This window comes from Thamnophis sirtalis, unplaced genomic scaffold (genome assembly GCF_051295495.1).
Source record: "Thamnophis sirtalis isolate CommonGarterSnake01/CBP01778 unplaced genomic scaffold, rThaSir2_p1.2 scaffold_15, whole genome shotgun sequence".
In the NCBI taxonomy this organism is placed as follows: Eukaryota; Metazoa; Chordata; class Lepidosauria; order Squamata; family Natricidae; genus Thamnophis; species Thamnophis sirtalis.
Window position 1 is genome coordinate 20,786,254 of NW_028261395.1, and position 20,830 is coordinate 20,807,083.

A 20,830-nucleotide genomic window follows, 5' to 3' on the forward strand; every position below is an offset into this window, starting at 1 on the left:
AACTCCTGCATGAAGAGAGAGTTAACTTTAGTAGTTTTGAAACTAAACCCTGCCTTAGGAAGGAAAGTCAGCTGGATGACTTTGGGCCAAATCCCTATCTCTCAGCCCAACCCACTGCACAGGATTGTTTTTGGTAGGGGAAATAGAAGGAGGAAGGTGTGTTGGATATGTTTGCCACTTTGAGTTATTTGCAAAAATAATAAAGGCAGGATTAGAATAATAAAATAAAATAATAAAACAAGCCAAAATAAACCAGGTATCTCTTGAGAGCATGAGTAACACACTATGAAATTGACATGATGTCCATTATTACCCCCAGTTCAACCTCAGCAAGGTGAATCTACAAATGCGATACCTTGGATGGAAGCAATGCCATGCCTTTCAAATGCAAGCCCCACCCCTTTTGCACACATGTGCAATTTGTCCGCCTTTAAGCCCCCTGCATCATTTTTTTTAGCTTGCTGTCCTTATCTGTTGATTTCAGGCCTAATCAGCAACCAGCCTTCCCAATCAGAGTAGTTGGTTTTCGGTTGACATTCTTTTCCTACGGAATAAGTTGGCGCGTCCTGCACTTTGGAACGGCTTTGTTAGATTTCTCATCTTGGGAAAAAACAGGGCTGCTGTGATTTTTACAAAGCAATGATGAATGTTCGGTCAATCAACCATTTTGGAAAGGCTGTAACATGAATAAGGCAGTCTGTTTGGCTGTCAGCTGGAGCGGGCTGGAAAAAAAACAGTTGTGTTCAAATCTGCATTGCTATACTCAGGGTGATAGATGACATTTTAACAGTTGCTTTTGTCTGTTCACTTGGGCACTTGTAAATGCTCATGCACAGACAACTGACATTTCTTTCACAGCTGAGCACAAATCTGAACAAAATATGCATTCAGAAAGGCTGTGGATCTTTTCTCCTGGTGTAGGGTGGGAGACTTTAATGGTGACACTTCCTTGCCATTTCCCTTCTGCTTTAAGTTGGAGGCTACATAAGGTCTGGCCTCTTGTCATCTTCACTGAAGATTTGACTGTGGTGATCAGTTTACTCACTGCAGTGTAGGAGTGCCAACTACCAGGCAGAAGTCTAGACTGATTTTTGCTGGTCAATGGCAGCAAAAGGTCCATCTTTCTACAACTGCATCAATTCTTTCTGCAAAGTTAAGCATATTGAAGACACCTGATCCCAGATCATTTGTGACTGAATATGAATACTCTAGAGACAAGGGCCTCCAACCTTGGCAACTTTGCAATTTGTGGACATATTTCTAGATAATTAATTTGGAGAAAGCATATTAGCATACTAAAAGCAATTTAGCATACTAAAAAGCACATCATCCTGCCAACAAAAGTGTGTATGATCAAGGCTATGATTTTCCCAATTGCAATGTATGGCTGTGAAAGTTGGACCATAAGAAAGGCTGAGCGCCAAAGAATTGAGGCCTTTGAACTATGGTGCTGGAGAAGACGCCTGCAAGACCATCAAACTGGTCATTTCTAGAGGAGATCAATCCTGACTGCTCTTTAGAAGGTCAGATCCTGAAGAGGAAACTCAAATCCTTTGGCCACCTAATGAGAAGGAAGGACTCCCTGGATAAGAGCCTCATGCTGAGAAAGATTGAGGGCAAAAGAAGAAGGGGACGACAGAGAATGAGGTGGCTGGATGGAATCACTGAAGCAGTAGGTGTGAGCTTAAATGGACTCTGGAGGATGGTAGAGGACAGAAAGGCCTGGAGAAACATTGTCCATGGGGGCAATGGGTTGGACACAACTTTGCAACTAACAACAACTCAAATTTGTGATATTGGTTAAACAAACTCTGCATAACTTCAACAATGCATTATTTGATTTGAACTTTGTCCTGTTGTGATATATGGTTAAAGGAATGTATGGCGGGAGCTAAACTCCAAAATTAGTCTCAATTGAATGATCCATGATGAAAAGATCTCCTTGCCATTCAAGATGTCCTCCTTTTGTGAGAAAACAATTCTCACAAAACACTTCACAGACTAAAACTTTCAACTTTTACGAACCCCTGTTTATGAAGGAATAAGATAAGCTGCAAAGGTTAAATGCCACTATTTAGAAGAAGCCACAGTCAACACTTCACCCCTGCTTTGCCAATTACATATTTGGGAGGAGAACTTTGGAATTCAGAGTATGCAAACAGAACCATATAAAGGAAGGAAGTCCCAAAAGTAATCCCACTCCAAAGTATTTAGAATTTTCTTGGCTTGTAAAAAAACTTTTAGTCTCATAAATCAGACTAGATAAACACACAGTGTAAGAATAGATAATGTAGCTTCAGCAAAAGAAGTTAACTCGTATTTATCAAGGAATGGAGGGGACAAAACCCCAGTAAATGAAGATGTGCTTTTCCACTGCAAAGGGCATCTAAGGAGGTCATTGTCACACCATCTGATTCAGGCCATCAGTTTGCTGATGTCACACATGTCTTGAAAGCTGAGTGGCCTCTGTCACTCCAGGCAATATAAGAGAGAGAGGGAGGGAGGGAGAGAGAGAGGGAAGGGAAGAGAGAGGGAGAGGGAGGAAGGAAAGAGAGAGAGGGAAAGAGAGGGAGGGAAGGAGAAAGAGGGAGACAGGGAGAGGGCTAGGGGAGACATACACACACATACACACACACACACACACAAACACAGTGAGAGAGCGAGAGAGCCCAAGCAAGAGATTTTTAATAGTATAGCCTCCAAGCAAACATCAAAGCTTCGAAGTCTCTTGCACAGTTATTACTACCACTGAACTGCAGGCTTGCAAAGCATTTTGAAGAAGAACTGGGGCAAGCCATCTATAACAGAGAGTCACAAGGGGGGGGGGAGGGTTGCAGATAATGCTTTCCTGAAGGATTTTTGTCTGTGCTCGTGTGCTAAAAAATGATTCTTTGCAAAGGCAGAAAGCATATTGGAGAATATTGAAGTCTAAATCAGTAGAATTCTTTGGAATTCTTTTAGCAACGTTCTGTATTTTTGTCACCCAATCTTTCTTCTCTTACCATTTTTCCAAAAATAAAATAAACCTTTTTTTAATTATTATTACAAAGGCTACAGTTTTTCCTACTCTAGTACTGCTTAATCAGACTGTGATTTTCTGGAGCTTCAGGCAGAAAACAGTCATTCCAATTCTGCTAACTTGCTATGCCTGGAATAAACCTGGACCTTTAGAAGTCAGGCATGATGTCTGCAATCAAGATTAACATCTTCTTTCCATTATCTACCCAGATGCTGCAGCATTTTCACTGTAGGAAGTCAAACAAGGCAAGGAAAGGAAAGAGGAATAATCGTACTGTATATTCTTTCTGCTGCTTCTCACCCCACTCTTTTGGGCTGCTGAATATTGTCCTCTGCATTTGCAAAGTGTGAGCCTTAGTGCAAAATATTCCTTCTGCTTTCTGAGAGGTGAATTGGAATTAGCACCACACCAGAGAGTGATGACATTCTAGCTCAGAGCAAGACAAGCTATCTTCCACCAGGAATTCTGTTCAAACGGAGCTTGAATAGGATCCAATCTAGATTGGTCACGGGGACGGGTGGTTTTTGTCTTCTGAGCTTCCAGACTCATGCTGGGGCCCATCTTCAAGGAACTTCTCTCTAGCAGAGAGACTGTGCTGTTCTGTGTATGGTATTTATATGTGCTTGTTGTGTGTGGCTTTTTAGATGTTGATTGGGGTGTTGATGGCTGGCTATTAAGTCGTTGGTTATTGTTTCATTGTGCTGTCCAGCCCTCACCTCCAACTTGATAAGTTGGTGGTAAATCAACACTCCTGTTGACTGAGGAGGGGCTCATTTCCCAGGCTTCAATCACTGGCTGTTTTTGTGCCTGCTCATCCAACAATCTTAGTAACTGCAAAATTGAATGTGTGTCCTTGTTCATTACAATGTGGAACTACCAATGAGTTTGGGTCACCTCATCTGACCACTCACTTGGCTTCTTGCAATTTGGTGGTTAGCTTCCTCCCTGAGGATGGGCTCCAGCATGAGCTTGGAAGATTAAACTTCAGGATCTGGTGACAGACCCAAATTGCATCCTGCAACATTATCCTGGGAGAGGTACATTCACCTTCATTTGGGAGCTTGAATATTCTAAAAAACAGCAGAAACAGGATGTGGATGTTGCTTCAACATTCCAACATTTCTGGCATTTTAATAGGCTGATTTCCTATTTAGATCAATCTTTCTCAAAGTGGGCAGCTTCCAGATCTCTAACCAAATGTCCCAATCAGAAGGCCCATGGCTTAGAATTTTGGAGACTAGAACATTGAGTCAGGCTAAATTGGTTGGGATTTGTAGTCCTGACATATGTAAATGCATCCTGGCTTGGGAAGAAGAAGAGGAAGGTCAGCCATGAAGATACCATATTTTCCAGAGTATAAGACACACCTTTTCCCTCCAAAAAAAAGAGGGTGAAAATCTTATACACTGAATACAGCATTTTTGGGCTCCTGAAACCCTGCCCCAGTTGCAAAAATGGACGTGCAGAGGGTTTCGGGAGGCCTGCAAAGTACTCCTGGGGGCTGGAGGGGGGCAGAAATGAGCGAAAAATAGGTAATGTTTTTGCTCATTTTTGCCCCCCCCCCCAGCCCCCAGGAACATTCTACAAGCCTCCTAAAAGTTATATATGCCCCTTTTTTTGCAAAAAAAACAACAAAAAAAAAAAACCAGGCACGTTTTTGCAAAAAAAAGAGGCTGTTTTTTTGCTCATTTTTGCCCACCCCCCAGCCCCCAGAAGCATTTTGCAGGCCTCTCAAACTCTCTGCATGCCCCATTTTTCACCCAAAAAAGAGGTGTGTAGAGGGTTTGGGAGGCCTGCAGAGTGCAAAATCTTTTTTTAAAAAATGTACCTCTTCAAAAACCTGGTGCGTCTTATACTCTGGTGCATCCTATAGTCCGAAAAATTCGGCAAACCATGAAAATTTCACAGCATCTCTACAGGTCAGAGATATATTATTTTGCAATAGTCAGACCTTTCTACCACACTTCTCTGAAGTTCTGGATCACCTTGACAGTAATAGTTTAGAGACATTTCAATCTAAATCATCATTCTTTATCCATGTTTAGAAATGTCATCTTGGTCTGTCTTGGATCACATCAAAGCAGACTGGTAGAAAGTGAAAATGCATACTTCTTAAATATTCCAAAATAAGACTGGTGAACTAGAAGCATTTAACCCTTCCTGTTTTCAACTCTTCTACTTTGCTGAGATTCTCACCACAAGTCAACTGACTGTACAATAAGTCCTCTTTTTCTTCTCCTTTTGAGGAAAAAAAGAGAAAAAAGATATGCCAGAGGAAATGCCTCCAGCATTACTTAGGTAGGAGGAAAATATTGGCAATCTAAATATATACTACACCCAAATAAAGTTTCGCTTATTAGGTAAAATCTAAAACAAAATAGAATTCTTAGCAGGCAGGGGACTCTCATATAACAGGTTGAAAAAAAAAATGGCTTCGCTCTGCACTTAGAGAAATAAATATGTAGGTCTTAAAGCTGTACATATTTTGTGTTTTAAGGTAACCTGAAATTTAGGAAGTGATGGTAGAATTTGGGAGTATACATCTATTCCAGAGGTGGTATTCAGCCGGACTAGTTTGGGCAAACTGGTAGCGGAAATTTTGAGTAGTTCGGAGAACAGGCCCCACCCTCCTGTGCCCAGTGTTCCCTGTCTTATATTCCCTTGTTTTCTAGCTCAGGTGATTTGCATGGTTGAGCTGATTGCTGCGCCCCAGCTCAGCTAAAAACAGCTCAACTCACCAGTGCTGACCCCGAGGGCAGTCTTTGAGTGCTGTGCACACATGCAAAATGTGAGCACAAAGCGCACTCTCATAGAACCAGTAGGAAAAGATTTGGAATCCCACCACTGGTCTACTCACATACTGTAACTTCATCTTAACAAACAATTAGATTTATATAGTACTTATCCAAAGTCATCTCCTCATCAGGTTCTATCAAGAATGAGATGCTAATTGCTAAGTAAACAAATAGACTGGGAAAGTATGAAATAAGACATGGCAAGGTGTTTGTATTGTCTGTTCTGAAGCTTATGTTGCCTGTCTCAGATACCCTGGGTGAAGAATTGAAAAATTGGTGAAGTAAGCTGTTATGGATATAACTGCAGATGTGATGCCACATTAAATTGTTTCTATATCATTGGGCCTTCCTTCAGCCAATTCTACCTTGCAGAAAAGGTTCCTCTTTGTAAAAAGAAAGAACAATACATTCTATTTCAGAGAACCTGCTAAGCTAAAACGAAAGCCCCATGAGACAAAGCTCAACAGAGATGATGGAGTTTCCTTCAAAACCTTTTCTTATGCCAGGATGCGCCAGAAAGTGGCTGCGGTTTTTCAAATTTAGAGGAATTGCTCACAAAGAGCAAGGATAGGTAAGGCTACATATGCTGTGATAAACTGATTAGGAAATGTAGGAAGTTAGGACCCACCCCTCTCCTAGAAAAATGAAATATCCTGGGAAATATTGAAAAGGCAGAACATTATATTTCCCTGAATAAGAAATGGAGAAACATATTTTTAGGTAGGAAACAGTCACTCTTAATAGCCCCCACCTTTGTCAATGGCCCATTAAAATACCTGAGCCACTCTATTCTACATAACAAAGATCTCCACCATTCAGCTCCAGTGTGATGGGATTAAGGCATGATAGTATTAGCCCTTTACCCATCTTGGGCTTCAAAAGTCACACAACCAAAAAGTTAGCTAAGACTTAGCTGGGAGTCTGACAACCAATCAGAATATATTTCTTACACAGGAACAGGAAACAGAGAGTACAAAAAAACTCAGGAACTCTCAGCAAGCTCTTTTTTTCTCTCCTTTCTTCTTCACTCAACATCTGGAAGCATGGGATAACCATTTTCTGTTCAGGATCTCAAGCCATGTGAACCTGTCCACCATTAAACCATCTTTCCAAGCAGCCTCCATGTTTCCAGTGTCTTTTTCCCCACTTGGAACTGAACCCCAGAAAGATATTTCTCCCAACAGAAACTTAAGTACCATCTCCCAGATTAATGTTCTCAACTAGGACTCAATCCTCCCCAACAGTAGATGCACAGACAAATAGGAATAATAATAGGGTGGAGACAACATTATGCAATCTTCCTATTAAGGAAATTGTACAGCTCTGTAGAATCCTTGGTGCTCTCTGAGCCTGGTGGTTTTCTTCTAGATGTTTTGTTACTGAAGATGTCACCTAGTTGCATAATGAATCATCTGCAAGAAAACCACCAAGCTCAAAGAAAACTAAAGACACCACAGTCTAATCTTGAACTTCTAATATTCTCTTCTATTGGGTGTTCAGATCTGCATGTACCAGCAGAGTTTTGGTATGGCAATAAATTGCAGAATATTCTTAGAATTAAATTTATTTGTGAATATCGAATGGACTAGGTTTAGGCCCATCTCCTCATCCAAATCCTGATGATGATGATGATGATGATGATGATGATGATGATGATGATAACAACTTTCCCAGAGAGTTTGGCATGTGACTCTGGGAGAAGTTGTCAGCCAAAGGGTGTCTGTAGCAGTCCACAGGACCATTCTTGCTGAAACAGTCTAAATTTGTCTTTCTCCTGTGTCTGTCCACTTAAATATCCATTCCTAACTTCTAAACCATTCTTCTACCTATGGAAAGCATAGGTTGAACATTAGCTAAAAGTAGACAAAATGTTCAAGGAAATTAGAGAAATTAGAGCATAATAAAGTCACTACCTCTGTTTATTTGTTTTTCATAAAGCAAGGAATACCAATATCAAAGTCACAGTCAGCTGTTGGGGGGGGGGGGGGAAGCCACATATCATAAAAGAATGCCCAAAGATTTCAAGCCATGTCTTCACTTCTGAGATGTTTCTCTTAGCAACACACACCCACAGAAGAAAAAGATCCTCTTGTTCAATTCAAACCTTTATTGTCAGAATACAACATGTGTACCATGAGATTGGCTGAGCCTCCCTTTGTGCACCCCCCCCCCACTTCAACACAATACAACTTACAGTGAAAGACAAAAAATCCCTAGCTCAGTGAATCCTACTAACAAATATCCGGTATAAGTACCTTACAAACTGATTAGGTCTGAAGAGTTGAGATAGTCCTCTATGGTCATTGAAATCCACATTGCTGTAAATTTCGAAATGTTAATGTATGCCAGTCAGAGAGCTATTGATTAGAATGGAAGATTTAAGAAATGCCTTGCATACATGTGATGAACTATTCATACATTTAGAGCACCTGTTCCTTTTCATATCTTAGTTCTGAATTGTTTGCATGGCTTAATTTTGCTCATGGCTTATACAATTATCTTGCACCTCCTTTGCTTGTTTCAGTGTTTCTCTTTCTTCTTTGGGATTCTCTCCAAAATTACTGTTGTTGTAGTTCTGATGGTCCATCAAATCAACCCTGCTTCCAAGTCTCTGCAGTCTTCTTGACAACAGTTTGGGAAATTGCTTGCCAATATTTTCTTTCCAGGTGTTGGAGAGACTGACTGGACTAAAGGCACACACTCAGTTTTGGTGCCCAAGGCACAGAAACTTCTGGCTTCTAATCCAGCACAATTTTGGCACTTCAATTTAGATTCAATGCCTTTCTGTTTTTTTTTTTCTCTCTCTCTCCATCTCCTTCTCTTTCTGGTTATTTATCCCATTTATCTCTTTTTACCATCCCATTCCCATTTCTCTTCATTTGCTTTTCACTCTCATCATATATAAAACCTCAATATTTCTATACAAGAGAATATTGTCTCTTAATTTGTTTCTCTTAAATTTTATATTTGGTATGCTCTATATCAAATCACAACTCATCTAACATAATCCTGTGCATTTCCTTCAGCCCATGAACCTCTGCCTGTGAACACATATTATTCTTAGCCCAAGTTCCATAACTATGATTTATTGAATAAGGCAAATTGGCTGGGTGTGCCCATTTGATGAAGCCATGCATCATTGTTTATCAACCATAATAGTCCGTTTCATACACAAGATTAATCCAAACACAAATCTTTGGATCAATGTATGAAAAGTTACAGCTTACCTAGGTGAACATACTTTGCCAGGAAAAAGGGTCATTTCATATAGAAACTCCACAAAATATTATGCCACAATTAAATTCATTATTTTCATTTACTGTAAAAGCTCTCAATTGGCAGAAAGCATGGAAAAATGACTTGGCTTAATTGCTGCAAAGGAATATTTGCAGTTAGTGAGAAAAACAGACTAGAACCCACAGTTCCAAGAAGGTACCCCCTCCCCAAATTGTAGAATTGAATGAATCACTAGAATGGGTATAATTTAATAGGAAATGAAAAAAAATCTAGAGGTAGCTAGTTAGCAAAAGTCTTAAATATTAACCAAACTTCTTAGAGCTATCAAATCTGGGTTGCAAAAATTTGAATCATCTTAGGTGGCAGCAAGGAACAAGAGATTGATGCAATCCAATGGATAGCTAAATTTTTCTCAGATACATTTTGTTGGCCCTTATGTGACACACAATGATGGAATAAATGTGAATAAGTGGGCATGTATCATGATTCCAAATAGCATCTAAAAGTAAATCAGAGTCCAAGGCAAAGTATTGCTCAAAGTTCCAATTTATTAAGAGAGCCATATTGGCACATCTGGGGAAACCCGAATCTGAAAGCTTCTTGGGTTTCCCCACCTAGCTGAAAGTTCAAGATCTTGCCCCCACACCCACAAGTCCATCACATGGTCCAATCTTCCACTGCCATGATGGCAGCTTCCACCCATCCAGTTCTGGTCAGGTGCAGAGGTATAGAGATAAAGGATGACCTTGGCTTTCTAGAAAGAATTTTGTTATGGCTACATAACATCTAACTCTGTACACCCCCCCTCCCTTTTCCCACAATAGAAAATGCATAGTAGAATAATAGAAAGTGTGGGAGGCCAAAGATCCAAAAGAAAAGACGGCTGCAGGCCTGACAGTATGCTTCAAACTCATAACTCTTTTAATGTTCTCAAAAATGCAAGGAAAATGTCCAACTTGTAAAGTCTCTCAGGTGATCAGCTCTCCTGACTTACAAAAAATGTTCCAAGAACAGTGGGGTCCCTCTGTAAGTGCTCTACCATTTGAGGTAGCACCATTTCCAAGTGAGGTATAAAAAGGCTGAATGAGAAGTGTGGTGGTTTAGTAGTAAAGATGCTTGCCTCCCACTCAGAAGGTTGACAATTCAATCTTAGGTAGCAACAAATGTTTCTCTCCTAGGGTGCAAAAAAATGTATCTGCTGTGAACTCCACATGGTGTCAGGAAGGGCATCAGGCCAGTAAATTCTCAATTCCACCCAGCCACCCCAACTCTACCCGGAATAGGGTATTAAAAGGGAGGGTTTTTTAAAAGTAAGAAAGGCCAGTCTAGAAATCTCTCATCGCCTTATCTCCAAAAATGTTGAAAATATCAAACTTTATAATAGCGGAAGATTTTGAAAATGGTAATAAAGAAGTTCACTTTAAGTCTGCATGACTAAAGTTAAGAGTAAGTAGTACAAGGGAGTCAGAACAAGGTTAAATCATGTCTAATTCCTCATCTCAGGTTTTGATGCTAATTGCTCCTGCTTCTCTCTCTGCCCTGAAGCACTCTGAGCATAATCCTGCCCGTGTTACATTTTCTTAAAAATAAGCCATCCCTGTCATCGCAAGTCAAAAATTTCACTTGATCGTGACTTTTAAACCTTGTCCCAGAGCCCACAGCAAGGACCCAGGAGGCCCAAAGGCAGATAAAATATTATGTATAGATTTCCGAGGATAAATCAATGAGCAGCAAAATCAAACCTGAAGTTGTCATCCCATTTATTTCTATAGAGGCAACTCTGGAGTGTCAGCTTCGCCTTGGGAAAAAGACAGATAGAGAAGATCCCGGAGCTATGTTAAACCCCCCAAGAAGCACGAAACTCCCCTTTTAAGTCAACTGCTCATCTGCAACTCAAATACATCTAATTAGGCTGAGCTTTCATGCTGCCCTCATTTCGGAGAATGGTTTCGGTCTCTCCACTGACATGTCCCTCCATAGTTGGCTTTGGGGATGCAGGATATATGAAATACCCTGCTCAAGTAATAGGGACTGATCTGGATGGCACTGATAATTAATTGTGCTATTTGCTAAATGTATTGAAGACACAGCACTCGTGCAAACTCCCAAGGCAGCGTGAAGGGGCCTAAGGGAGAACACTGTGCAATATAAGGAGAAAGCTGGCGAGCTGAAAATCGGGGCATTGATTTAGACATGAAGATTCTGCACTGTTTGGAAAATGGCAGAGGACTTGAACTGATTTGTTTTTGACACAATATTTTTGGAGAATCCTTGGCTTATAGGGACAAGTTGGAGGCCCTGGGACTCCTTTTCAACATTGGAAGGGATTCTTACTTGATTTATCTCACCAGTGAGTCAGTTGTTTGTGTGGTAGGGAATCTTCCTGCTTGAAATGTGTTGGATGATCATTTCGGCTAGCTGTTGCTAAGCACACAACACTGATGATAGTCTCAAATCTCATTTTTTCCCCCCAGCTATGTAATTAAACTGTTTTGAGATCATTACTGCAGCAATCAGAAATATTAGTTGACACTTGCTGAGGACAATCATATATGTCCTGATGTCATTGTGCAAATTATGGGGACACTATGATGGGAATGACATAATGTTGACATTGTTGGGGCTTCTTATGGATTCCTATGTCCAGTTAGGTAGGCAGTAACTAGACAGACAGACAATTAGAGAGAGAAAATAGAGGGAGAGCAATCAACCAATGGTACAACTTGCCTTCAGAAATTGTAGGAGCACCATCACTGGAGGCTTTCAAAAGAGACTGGACAACCATTTATCTGAAATTGTGTAGGACCATGATGGTGAGCCTATGGCATGCATGCCAGAGATGGCACGCAGAGCTCTCTCTGTGGGCACGCGTGCCATCACCAGATGCTCTTCTGGTTTCTGGCAGCTGGTCTTCACAGGAATTGGAGCACCAGAAAACAGCTGGAAAAATGGTCAAAATGCCCCCAAAACAGCCTGGTTTTGGGGCCATTTTCTGGACCATTTTCAGGCCACTTCAGGGCCATTTTCAGACTGTTTTGGGGACTGAAAACAGCCTGAAAAACAGCTTCTGAACAGCCTGAAAAATAGCCTGAAAACAGCCAAAAAAGGCATGCACGTGCTGGCCAGCAGTTCTTCAGGTTTTGGGCACTCCAGCATGCGCACATGCACACGTGTTTCGGTTTGGGCACTCAATACCAAAAGGGTTCACCATCACTGGTATAGGGTCTTCTGCTTGAGCAGAGGGTTGGACTAGAAGCCCTCCAAGATCCTGTCTAACTCTATTGTTCTATGTTCTATATTCTATGTTCTAGAGGAATTGAAACACTGACCTTACAATATTCCCATGTATAATTGACTATACTACATACAGAGTCACATTATCGGGGAGAGTGGCAACATACACTTAATAAATAAATAAAATGAATATTCTCAAGCACCAGATACTAGGACACACATCATATGCAGTGGAATCAGTATATTTTCTAGTTATTAAAGCACTTGAGAATAACTATTCAAACAATCTAAAGCACTCATAGGCAGTTTCTCATTAACTACTAATTCCTTCCTACACTGATTTATCCTCATCCTGATTCACTCCTAATGCTCTTCATTCACTCTTCACCTCGCTTCAAATCCCTGAACAGAGACTCTGTCTGTTTCACTCATTTCCATTTTCTCAACATATTGGACTTCTGAAATGCTTGTATGATTTTAAAAAGAACTCTTCCTGTGGGGTTTGAAAGGACCCTGCAGATTCTCAGTAAAGACCTCACTGGAAAATCAACATGGCCCAGGTGGCCAGAAAGGCCCAACAGAGACTCTGCTTCCGCAGGTCTTGCGAAAAAATTAAGTGGAACAACAACGAATGACTTCCTTTTACTGGTCCACAATAGAAGGCCTCACTCATTGCATTACCTTTTGGTATGCTGGCTTGACAGCTGCAGATAGAAAGACATTACAGAGAGTGGTGAGCACAGCCCAAAACATTGTGGACTGACACCACTAGATGAGATTACTGGGGCTCACTGCCTTAGAAGAGGGAGGAAAATCCTCAGGGACAATTCACAGCACAGTTAGCCCTTCGTTATTTTCCTACCATCTGGAAGGAGATAGAGAAGCATAGGCAGCTGCACAAACAGGCTGAAGAACAGTTCTTGTGCGTGGGCTGCCAGACTCCTGAATGAAACGAAACATAACTCTACAACAATATAGTACAATTGACTTGTGGGGCCGGCACAACATGCAATAAGTTCACATGGTGCAATAGAGCCTCAGTGGTGCAGTGGTTAGAGTGCGGTTGTCAAACTAGCCTCTCTCAGCAACCAAGAAAGAAACCATTTAACTCCATTTCGCAGAATTAAGAGTACTTTTACTGGTTATGAAAAGGTAGCAGCTAAGCAAAACAAGATCTAAGGCAAAAGTGCGCAAAATCATACATATCAATATGTGACCCAACCCCCTCTCCCTGGTAACCCCATCCCACAGTCCAATCTGCAAATCCCTTAGTTGTCATGTGAGTTCCATCTTCAAAAAGCATCATCAGGTTGGTATGCAGGACAGTTGGCCTTGGCGGCTCCCATCACTATTTCCAGCATGCGCAGTAGATGGTGAGAACAAAACTCCCTTTTTACAATCTCTCCTGTACTTAAAACTTCCCTTCCCAAATACCAGGGCCCCCCTCCCCATTTCAAAGGCAGCCGAAAGCAAATAGCGAAACAGAGGCTGACAGCGGTACTGCAGGCTACTTCTGCTGACTGCCGGCTGCCTGCAATTTGGCAGTTCAAATTTCACCGGCTCAAGATTGACTCAGCCTTTTATCCTCCCAAGGTGGGTAAAATGAGGGTACAGATTATTGGAGGCAAATATTCTGACTCTGTAAACCACTTAGAGAGGGCTGAGAAGCACTGTGAAGTGGTATATAAATCTAAGTGCTATTGCTATACTTTCTACCACTCATGATTTAAATGTGAATAATGAAGTAACTCTTTGAACATCAGGTGGACTAGGGATTACTCCTTCACCCAGGGAACTAGACCTCCATCTTTGGTGGCCTGATTTCCTTTGCCAACTCTTCCAAATATAATTGCTTTCTCCAGCTCTTCTTATAACTGCTGATAATCAAAAGAGCTGCTGGAAACACAGGTATGAGAAGAAGTGGAAAGCAACTGTAACTTTATTGCTACCCTGTTTCCCTGAAAATAAGACCTCCTTGGATAATAAACCCAATCAGGTTTTTGAAAAAAATGCACTACAATAAGCCCTCCCAGAAAATATTGCAACACAGCAGCAGCCACACTCGTCTCCTCCTGCACCTCAAAAATAATAAGACCTCCCTGAAAATAAGGCCAAGTGCTTATTTTGTGGGTCAAAAGAAAATAAGGCTCTGTCTTATTTTCGGGAAAACACGGTACTTACAGTAGATACAAACATCAACACTAATTGCTGATGGGGAATGGGGTGCTTGCCTAGTGACTATATGCCCATTTTGTAATGCCCAAACATTGCTTATTTCTTGGTCTAGCTACCTTTTCTTTCTTTTCATCCATCTTAAGTTTCGTTTCCCTGTTATCATTCTGAGAGCAGCTCCCCTTCCTCTTATTCCCTGTCCACTATTGTTTTCTTTTCCTGATAGAAGGAGGAAGGTGTATCTTTGTGTAAAACAATGGACTGCATATACGGAGGAAGGATCAATTTGTAAATTGGTTTGAGTTTAAAAAATGGGTGGCATTTTTAAAAAAAGTAGATTTTCTAAAACATTCTTGACTCAGGAATGTTATCTTGGACAAAAGGATGTCATCCATCATCTTGAGCTCACGGTACCTAAAGACATTTCAGGTGCTTAGGTGCTAAAAGACTTATAGAACAAGGATTACTGCAATTTTCAGAAGAGTTTATTGCATTTTCAGTCTGCCATAGGCAAGCGAGGAATGCCATAAATTTAATTTTGACTGCCCTTTTTATGCCTCACAATCAACATTAAAACAGAAAACAGCAAAGTAAACTGATGCATTTGACAATTTGACTTTCTATAACTTATTGGCATTTTTGTGTGTGGAAAACTAAAGAAATATCTGAAAGTGACCTTGTTTAAGTGATAGGAAGATATTTTTTTCATTTCTAAGAAAGAAAGAAGAATGAAGAAAGAAAGAAGGAAGGAAAGAAAGAAAGAAAGAAAGAAAGAAAGAAAGAAAGAAAGAAAGAAAGAAAGAAAAGGAGAGTGGAGGGAGGTGAAAATAGGAAGGAAGGAAGGAAGGAAGGAAGGAAGGAAGGAAGGAAGGAAGGAAGGAAGGAAGGAAGGAAGATGGGAGGTAAGAAGGAAGGAAGGGATTTAGTTCGTATTATATCAATTAAAAAAGCTTTGGAAAGAATTATTTAATCTCTGAACCTTATGGAAAGATTTAGCACTTTTAGTTATTAGCTAATTTACATTATTATAGTTATTGTCTTGCTGAAATGATGGAAATTGTAATTTAATGGATCCAGAAGGAGCCAAGTTAGTGACTCTTGGCAAAAATGCATTCTGTGTGAATTGTAAGACATGTATAGATCTTTGAAAGAGTTAGGGTTATATTTAAGTTATATGTAATTATCTTGATATCTATTGAGAGATGATTGTTGCCAAATGTGTTCCTGGCAAGAAATTCTTTTTTTCTTCAAAGTGGAGGGTGGTGTAAGACCAACTGATACTACTCTATGTATTAGCATATAAGCTCATCCACAGATCAACTGATCCTAAAAGTTTTAACTAAAATACCATGAAAAACGGGAATAGGCCAAGTCTTCAAAATGTCCATAAGTTTTAATTTTCACAATTCACTTAGAAGGCTAGAGAAGAGCCTCGGAGCATCGGTGACTATTGTTTCAGTCCAATGAAGAGACATTGAAAGCAATGGCTGATAGCATTGGAATCCTTGAGAAGTCCTTAATGCTGGCAAAGAAAGGAAGAGGATGACAGCCAGCAAGGTGGTAGACTTAGTCTTGGCACCACCGGATGCATCCTTGGAAGACCCAAAGAGCCAGCTTGTGAAGGTCTATCTCTGAAACCACTAAGAGTTGATATAGATTTGATGACACATAATCAATCAACAGCTTTAGGAAAAAATGACTGGGGACAATATAGTAACCTTCTTCAAATAAGTTAAAGAATATTATGCCTTGATGAAGGACATAGAACTGTGATGGCAAACTGGCACACAGAGCCATGTCACCTGGCATGCGTGGTGTTGCCCATTTCTCTTTCTGGTTTCTGGTGCACATGCATGCATGATGGTCAACTGGCCTATGTGCATGCGGCAGTGCTGGAAACTGGAAGAACTGGTCTTCCATTTCCTGCGTGCACATGCACACTGGCCATTTGATCATCACGTGTGCATGGGCACCAGAAACCCAGAAGACCAGCTGACCAGAGTGCATGTGCATGCTGAAAACTGGAAGTTCATTTTTGGGGTGCGTATGCGTCCTGGGCAGTTCCTCTTCCAGGTTGTGGCCCAGAAGAGTGCGCACATGCACACTTCCTTTTCAGTACTCGGTGCCGAAAAGGTTCGCTATCACTGACATAGAGAAATGATTTTAAGCTGCAGGAAATCATTGAATGTGTTTAAAAATATTTAAGAGTGAGATGTTCTGCAGATACTTCAGCCTGAATTCTTACACTGAGCAGGAAGTTGGGCTCAGCGGCAATAATGCCTCTTTCCCACTGACTGATGCTAAGATATCATCATCATCATCATCATCATCATCATCATCTATTCAGTCATGTCCGACCCACGGCCACTCTGTTGATCTGCACTCTCCATGCCCCGCTGTCTCACACTGCCTCCTTCAGCTCTGCCATCATCATCCCAGTGTCCAGCCAATCGGTACACAATCTATGGTGTCCAGCCAATGGGTACTAGGATGCCCATTCCCCTTTTTTCAGCTGAGTCAAAAAGAGGGCTGTGAAAATATTTACAGACCCCTCATACCCTGGACATAAATTGTTTCAACTCCTACCCTCAAAAAGACGCTATAGGGCACTGCACACTAGAACAAGTAGACACAAGAACAGTTTTTCCCTGAACACCATCACTCTGCTAAACAAATAATTCCCTCACCACTGTCAAACTATTCACCAAGGCTGCATTACTATTACTATTAGTCTTTTCATTGTTCCTATCACCCATCTCCTCCCACTTATGATTGTGTGACTGTAACTTTGTTGCTTGTATCCTTACGATTTATATTGATATTGATCATTTCCTGATTGCTTATTTGTAGCCAATGATTATCATTAAGTGTTGTGCCTTAGGATTCTTGACGAATGTATCTTGTCTTTTTATGTACACTGAGAGCATATGCACCAAAGATAAACTCCTTGTGTGTCCAATCACACTTGTCCAATAAAGAATTCTGTTCTATTCTGTTCTATTTGTTCTGTTCTATTCTATTTTTCCCAGCCTGAATGACTTTTTTGAGTGTGTCATCTCACATGACAGGACCAAACTATGATAGCCTTTGTTTGGCAATCTTGGCTTCAAGTGATATTTTTGAGTTCAGTTTATCCATGTAGACATTGCAGTTCTTCCAAGTGCTAGGCACCTTCTGATCTCAGTCACCATGTTGGTCTATTTTAGAAGCTAAGAAGATGAATTCATTTACTGTTTCAACTAAGGCATTAAATGCCAACAATTCACTTGTTATGTACAGGGCCAAGGCAGATACTGTTTAATTGCATCAAACAGTGGCTTTCCTGCCACTGGGAATTCTGTACCAATCCTTACTGTTAAAAAAAAGGTTGATTGAGGTGTATGACAATGCTAAAATGTTGACTGCAATGTGCAGTGATCTCCAACATCCAAGATTAACCAAGACAGAGAGAATTACATGCTCCTCCTCCCCCTCCAAAATAAGAACCCTTCAAAATGACTGTTTTCTTTTCTTGGGGGAGGGGCAGTTTCCCCTGATGACTAGTTGTAAATAATTGAATGAGGGCAGGAGGAGACACAAAAAAGCAACAGAAATGTATGGCAACATCTGTTGGTTATGTTTAATTTGCTTCCCTGATTATTTAGCAATGATAGGAAATGCTTTGCTCTGTGTTTTGTCTGTGCGGGAGAATTGGGCAAATTGAAATAAATGGTTTCAAATTGCTTTTGTGATTGGATCAAAATGTTTGTGAGGTAACATCTGGAAAGCTTTTCCTAGGGGGTGGGAGAAGCCCAACTAACTGTAGGCGTGGGATTTGGGGATGGAAGGAAAGGCAGCTGTGGCCACATGAATTCAGTTCAGGGCGCTATTTTCCGTTCCTCAGAGGGATTTTCTTTTAATTTTTTTTTTAAAAAAATATTGCTTCTTCATTTTGCACCCCATTGAGATTTAGAGCCCTCTGCTTCTACTTGTAAAACATCTGCACCAGGCTTGCCCTGACTGTAGTAAGGATCTCCACAAATATGTTATTTGTCATGAAATCTGCCCTACCACTTTGCACCAGATGATGATGATGATGATGATGATGATGATGATGATGATGATGATGATGATGATGATCATCATCATCATCATCATCATCATCATCATCATTTCCCCTCAACTTGATGGGTCACATTTTTCATTTTATTTGACTCAGGTTGACTCAGCCTTCCATCCTTCTGAGGTGGGTAAAATGGGGACCCAGATTGTTGGGGACAATATACTACTGCTTAGAGAGGGCTGTAAAGCACTGTAAAGCAGTATATAAGTCTAAGTGTGATTGCTATTGCTATTTGCTGGACCTCACACTTCCGTCGGAGCTCATGTCAGTATACACAGCCATTTTCTTTACAAAGAACAACCCTCAGCAAAAGAACTCGTGTTTCCATGACACTGAGAATATGTCTATATCTACCTCTTTCAATTTGATATTCATTCTATTGTTGTTGTTGAACAGTTTTCCCCCAAACGCCATCACTCTGCTAGACAAATAATTCCCTCAATGCTGTGAAACTATTTACTAAGTCTGGACTACTAATACTATTAATCTTCTCATTGTTCCTATCACTCATCTCCTCCCACATATGACTGTATGACTGTGACTTTGTTGCTTGTATCCTTCTGATTTATATTGATTGTTTCCTAGTAAAATTTGATTGCTTTTTGCACCTATGACTATCATTAAGTGTTGTACCTTATGATTCTTGGCGAATGTATCTTGTCTTTTATGTACACTGAGAGCATAAGCACCAAAGACAAATTCCTTGTGTGTCCAAACACACTTGGCCAATAAAGAATTCTATTCTATTCTATTCTATTCTATTCTATTCTATTCTATTCTATTCTATTCTATTCTATTCTATTCTATTCTATTCTATTCCATTCCATTCCATTCTACTCTACTCTACTCTACTCTACTCTACTCTACTTTACTGTAGCCTGTTGTTGTTGTTGTGTCATTAAGTCATGTGCAACTCTTCATGATTCCATGAACTGTAGCATACAATCCCCTCCATGCTGTCTTTCACTGTCTCCCAGAGTTTGCCCAAATTCATGTTTATTGCATTGACGACTCTGCTGTCCTCTTCTCCTTTTGTCCTCATTCCTTCCCAACATCAGGGTCTTTTCCAAAGAGTCCTCTCTTCTCATTAGGTGGTCAAAGTATTTGATCCTCAGCTTCAGTATGTGTCCTTCCCAAAATACAGTCAGGGTTGATGTCCTTATCCAATCAATATTTCTACTCATCCCAAGTAAATGGATATATCTAGAGCTTGGTTCCCTTTTCTTACCCGTGGATGTCCATGTTTCCCCAGTCATTTTGGAAAAATAAAAAGTGGATTAAAAGGGGTTTTCTGCTCTTAGCCATAAGTGCACAATGTCTCTCAAGCACCTCCACTTTGTTAACCAGCATAAATCTTGGAGTGAAGAGATTCTCCAGCAGTAACTCTGGGATGCAGCCAATACTGATCATTTAGACCAGGGGTGTCAAACTGGATTTCTTTGAAGGCTGGATCAGCATTGTAGTTCTCCTCCATGGGCTGGGGGGGGGGGAGAAGTGATAAAAATGGGGTGCATGGAGGCCAAAAACAGGGTAAACAGAGCCCCCTAAAATAGGACACACAGAGACCAAAATTGAGGCACCGGGAGGTGGCAATAGGCGGCAGCAGCAATGGGTGGCAATGGCAGCTATGGGTGGTGGCGATTGCTGCAGCCTGAAACAGATGATTGGTGGTATTCTGGGAGGCCGATCCAACCACCAATCAGCTGCTCGTGCTAAACCAGGCAGTGCTGAAGCTGACCAGGCTGTTTCTTTCAAGGAGGCAAATTGCTGGGAGGCGGAGGCCAAAGGGTGGGGGCGGATGGATGGGCTGGGTTTCGGCAACATTTGCTCTATAAGATGCACAGACATTTTGACTCACTTTGGCAGGGGGGAGTGCTTCTGATACAGCAAAAATACAGTATACATTCTGGGTAAGAAAAAACGATTAAGAAAAAAAATGTAGTAGAGATTTGTCAGGAAAAGGCTTCTCTTTTATTTGGAAGATTTAAAAAAAGAAACTTTTCAGAAACATTCTTATCAAAATGCAATCTGAGCAGGCATGGATAAACTCCTGCCTGCTCACCCTACATCTTTTCTCCTTCTCTCTTCTTGACAGTTCCATGATGTCAATCCTTCTTCTTGATTATCAATTTTTTTTATTACAATTTTCATTTCCAGAACCACATCTCCATTTTACAGATAAGAGCAGAAATTCTCCAGTCACTCCAATCAGATCCATAAGGCAAAGTCAATGGCTTAATTGTGCATGCATTTGTTCGACTAAGCAAATTG